Source organism: Euprymna scolopes, chromosome 40 (genome assembly GCF_053919585.1).
Source record: "Euprymna scolopes isolate OS-2025 chromosome 40, ASM5391958v1, whole genome shotgun sequence".
Taxonomy (NCBI): Eukaryota; Metazoa; Mollusca; class Cephalopoda; order Sepiida; family Sepiolidae; genus Euprymna; species Euprymna scolopes.
This window is the reverse complement of record NC_136521.1, coordinates 1,924,842-1,930,841: the sequence shown is the minus strand read 5'-3', so window position 1 is coordinate 1,930,841 and position 6,000 is coordinate 1,924,842.

Here is a 6,000-nt window from a genome sequence, read left to right as displayed (position 1 = left end):
ACCATCTACGGCAACACATCAAAGGCTGTAAATGACAAAGTTCTCTCTGATTCTCTTTCCTCTGATCTCGAGCGCGTGGTTCAGTGGGGGAAGAGGTGGCTGGTTACCTTTAATGCATCCAAAACCAAACTGCTATCCTTACATCATCAACGCTCTGATCCCCATCTGGCATCAATTGTGATGGATAGCTCTCGTCTGGGTGAGGCCCCGTATTTTGACAAGCTTCTTGGTTTGACCTTTACTCCTGATCTGAAATGGAACACGTACATAAAGTCTGTTGCCAAGGTCGCTGGAAAGATGGTGGGATCCTTCTACCGCTCCAGAAGATATCTCACTACGGGTGCAATTCTCTATCTATATAAAAGTCAAGTACGTCCAAGGATGGAATACTGTTGCCATATCTGGGCAGGAGCTGCTAAAAACAGCCTATCCTGCCTTGACAGAGTACAAAATAAACTTCGTGGCTTAGTGGGGGATGCCCTTTTCTCTACCCTGCAACCTCTCTCCCACAGAAGAGACGTTGCGAGCCTGTCCTTGTTTTATCGTTATTTCCATGGCAGATGCTCGTCTGAACTCCAATCTCTGGTCCCCCCTCGCCAATCTTTCACGAAAAACACCCGTCTAGCTGAATCCACTGTGACAAATTTCCCCCACTCTATATCTGTGCCTAAATTAAAACGCAGATTCCATGAACAAAGCTTCTTTCTTAGAACTGTACGGCTGTGGAACTCTGTTCCGTCTGCCTGCTTCCCTCCGGACTACAACTTGGATGTCTTCAAGTCCAATGTTAACAAATTCCTAATGAACCGCCCCCTTAAGTAAACATTTCAGCAAATCTCCTCACTAACGTAACGTAATTGCAATAACCCTTATCCCTGAGTGGCTTCCGGGCCTTGATAAGTGGTTATCACTGTGAAAAAAAAAATACACGTATATATACCCACACCTTGATACAACCGCGCCTATATATAAATACACACATATATACACATACATAGACATACAATGCTCATATACAGTTATAATATGTTTACATCTCTACCTACATACACAGTTATATCAATGCATGGATGCTCAAACACAGATATCCATGTACACACCTGGATACCATACATCATGACTGTTATGATATCAAAACTAATATTAATCCCGCTAACGTGAAGCATAGTAGGCTCCTGTAATTGTGGTACCCTTCGCCAGGAAATCTGTCATCACTACTCCGTCCTGCTCCCAGAAGACCGTGAGCATGACCTTGCCAGCGGAGGGCTGAGCCCTTGTCTCCTTTAGAGGTGCTGAGTCCAAGTGTTTCCACTGCATTGACTGGGCTTTGTTCTCTGGATCATAGTGATGGACCCAGGTTTCATCCTGCGTAATCAGTCTTTTGAAAAATTTTGACTCATCTTCTTGGCACATCTCCAAATTCATCCTCGAGCACTCAACGCGTTCTCGCTTCTGGAATGGTGAGAGCAGCATGGGAAACCCTTTGGCAGACACTTTATGCATATGCAAATGGTCATGAATGGTAGTTTCCACAGACCCTGTACTAATCTTGATATCTTGAGCTATTTGGCGTATGGTAATGCGCCGATCATCCAAAATGGCAGCCTCAACTTGACGGACAGACGCCTCATCAATGGCAGTAAGGGGGCAACCAGGTCTGGGAGCTGTTTCCACAGACTTCTGGTCATGTTTTAATTCACGAATCCAGCGTTTTACATGGCCATATGATGGAGCATTATCACCATAAGTTTCTTTCATTTCATCAAAAGTATCCTGTGGTGTGCGTTCACTTGCAATATCTTCAACATTTTTTGGCAAATACAAAAAGAAAAGCACTAAAAATTTACCATAACCGAAACCGAGACCATTCCCGTAATAGCCAGACACACAACAGACAATTAACATTACCAACTAATAAAAACAACGACACAATCTATAAGAACCTAAATAAGACAGGCATTCAAATAACAAAACTAAACTCTTTAACAATTAGGGATCTAACACGTAAACTAATAACTAATACCAACATTAACACCAAAGCCGGAATATATATCCATACCCTGCCTTGATTATGGAAGAATGTACGTAGGAGAAACTCAGCGTAATTTAAATAAAAGAATATATGAACGCAAAAGAGATGTAAAAAACAACAATACACTCAACGCCATATTTTGTCACATCATGGAAAACGACCACCATTTTGATTTTAACAAAGCAACTTTCCTTAAACACATGCATAACAGATCCACACGATGTTTAATTGGGTCAGCTATAATCTCCCATTCCAGCAATATAATTAAGCAAAGAAAAGGCATTTTCCACGTTGCTCCCTTTCTGTCGGAAATAATTATTAAAGAGAACAACTACACTTATTTACTCTAATTTATTTTTTCATTTTTTTCTCTCATAAAATGTATATATGTGTATATATGATATCTAATTTACATAAGGAAAACACGTTGCTCTCCCCCATCATTATATATAGCCCCAATCCTCCGACTCTCTCGTCAATGACCATCCCTTTTGAAGAAGCCCGCATAAATCGGGCGAAACGTTGAGTATCCAGGTCCTTCCACCTCCATTTTATTTCAAATATATTTATATACATATATATATATTCACACACACACATATATATATATATATATATATATATATATAGTTTGAGGTTAGTATGTTTTAAAGGTAGGTTAACCAATGAATTATAACGAGGTTAATAGAAGAATACCAGTGAAAGACAACGAACACCGAAACATGTTCATGATTTTGTTGCTACAAATTACTGCTTATGTAAAGACAAATTGAAAATATGTATATATATATATATATACACATATACATACATACATATACTTATATATATATATATATATATATATATATATATAGTAGAAATGGTAATTAATAAAAACCTGAAAAAAGTGCTCAATACTGTTGTAGAGCAAATATGCGTTTTATGTTTTATTACCGTATTTTTCTGTTAAGTTACATTATTGTGTAGCCGAAACAATAATGTAACTTAACAGAAAAATACGGTAATAAAAAATAAAACGTATATATATATATATATATATATATATATATATATATATATATATACATACATATATATATATATATATATATATATATATATATATATATATATATATATATATATATATACCCCAAAACATAGATGCGGAAGGATGGAGGAACGACTTGCTAAAATATTTGGGTCCCACCCGGCAGCGGATATATATATATATATATATATATATATATATATATATATATATATATATATATATATATATATGAGGGAGAGAAGAAGAAGAGAGAGTGACATAGAGGAGATGGGGACACCGAGAAAGAGTGAGAAGGAGATACCGTCAAACTTTAGATTGACTCTTTTATTTTGGTAATAGCAGATTTGATAATTGTTTTTTTTTTTCTCTTCAGCTAGCTTATGTAATAATGGGAGAGAAACTCACACCCGAGCAACGTTTGCTAATTGCAAATAATACGATCTATTTACTGAGTGAAACATTTGAGGAACGAATTATTTAACGAAATTACCTGTCCACTGTTCAACTTGCTCATGCAATTTTACCCCTTTTGATTGTTTTAGTTGGGGATTTGTAAAGTCACAGGTCACTGCTGATCATAAGCTTGACAGCAGCACGGATTTATTATCGACGACGTATATTCGTTATAAATTATTCTTGTCTAATGGAAAAAAGTACTCAAATGAGTTCTTTAAAATTCTTGCAAAGATTTCAATCGAAGAATTCCTTATCTTTTTTCCATTTATTTAATGTTTGTCATATAAAAAATCACAAATAGATATTTTTTACAAAGTGGTCACCACATATCAAGGCCCGGAGGCCAATCGAGAATAAGTGTTAATATGTGTACGGTAATAATTCGAATAGTAGCGTAGTAATCGTTTATTGTGTTAATTTGGTATAATTTAATTATTTAGGTGCACGGTCCAATAAGAACTTGTTTACGTTAGACTTGAAGAGGATAATTTTGTAGTCAGCTGGAAAGCAAACCAGCGGAACAGAGTTCTACACGCGGGTAATTTTATGTAAGAAACATTCTTCGTGGAATCCACGTTTAGGTTTAGGGGGAAATGATTGATAATCAATAAGCAATTTACCCTACAATAATGTAGACGAATTCTACACAAATCAAAATATATTTAAGCGCATTTTACGATCAGGCAACGCAGGGCACCCTCTATTCATGAAGCGATAAATACAGTGGATTAGTATTTCAAAAAGAAAACAAGCTCTTGTGCCTGGAGGTGCTTAATATTCTCAGACGACAAAATAGCGAATCTTGTGTATACATATTTTTACCAATCTAAATAATGACTAGACTCACCATTGCTTAATTTGCTTTTCCTGCGGAAACGCTTTCTTTTGCGACATATATTTATTCAACTAAACGCAGAAATGTATGAATGTAACAACACCCTTCACCATTCCTGCAACGATCCCAGTCTGAGAGGTCGTATCTCTTGTCCATGTATTTGGCGCCGGCCATATGCAACATTTTAAGCATGTACTCGGCACGACCACAGCTATTGAAATAATGCAGGGTGGAGGTAAGCATGTCTGGAGTCATCGTTGAACTGCAAGTTCGTCTTTGCTGACGACTACGAAAAATACCTATGTATTTATAGCCGTCACGATAATTAAATTGTTAGCGCAAACTAAATATTGTCATGGAAGCGCCCAAGGTCGGCTATTCGAAATCTCGCTGTAATTTCACTGGTTTAGTTCTACGTACTCTAGCAGTGCACATTTCTAATAAATGTCGGTGTTTATTGAGCGTTAATTAGTCAAGGAATGTTCGATGTTTTTTAACTACTGTTTTTAATTCTAGCTTGTCATATAATCTGCGTAAGAAACTGTTGGTTAGTCAATACACAGGTAGAATACCACTGCTAGCAAAGCTCGTGTTAAAGTGTGATTTGTGTCAAAATATGTTTGGATGTGTAGGTTGAGCAAAAAAACAACAACAAAAAAAGCGGTATTTTTTTTAAAACTCTGACCTCTATTATGACCACTTAACATTTATTGTTTTGAGCTTAAATCAAGTTATTAATTTAGACACCTGTCCAAGGAACCTATATCTAAACTTTCAAGTGTTTAGACCCCAAATTGTCGAATGAGTTTGGTAGAGTTCTCAAAGGTCAAATCGTTGAACTTTGACCCCTTAACAGCAAAATTTCTGGCGCAAAACGGATTACAAATGTTTTCCCAAATCTCCATACTCTGCATATCAAATTTCAAGTCTGTAGACTTAAAATTCACAGAGTTATTGTGTAGGGATATTTACACAGACAGACCGACACTTTTACTTCTATAGATATACTAGCATTGGTGCCCGGCGTTGCCCGTGTGTTTAGAGGTGTATACTGAGCAAAAAAAAAAAAAACAAGAAAACAAAGAGGGTCATTTTTTAAACTTTGACCCCTAGTATGACCACTTAACATTCATTGTTTTGGGCTGAAATCAAGTAATTAAGTTAGATCCATGCCCAAGGAATATATATCCAAAATTTCAAGTGTGTAGACCCAAAATTATCGGAGTAGTTTTGTAGAGTTCTCAAAGGTCAAATCGTTGAACATTGACCTCTTAACAGCCAAATTTCTGTCCGAAAACCGATCACATCGATTTTTCCAAATCTCAGTACCGTGTATATCAAATTTCAAGTCTGTAGACTAAACATTGACAGAGTTATTGCGTAGGGAAATGTACACAGACACACAGACACACAGATACACAGGCACACAGACAGACACACAGACACACAGATACGTTCACTTTCATAGATATATAGATAGGTTCGTCCAAAATTTTCTGTGTAGGTCTATTTAGCAGTTTTGCATCGTGCGGCAATCAAATTTAAATATATTAAGGCCTTGGAAACTTTTGGGCCTAAATGGACGGGGGGGGGCAAATGATTGACTTATTCATTTCTTTGTCTGCATTGTGCAGAACTCAA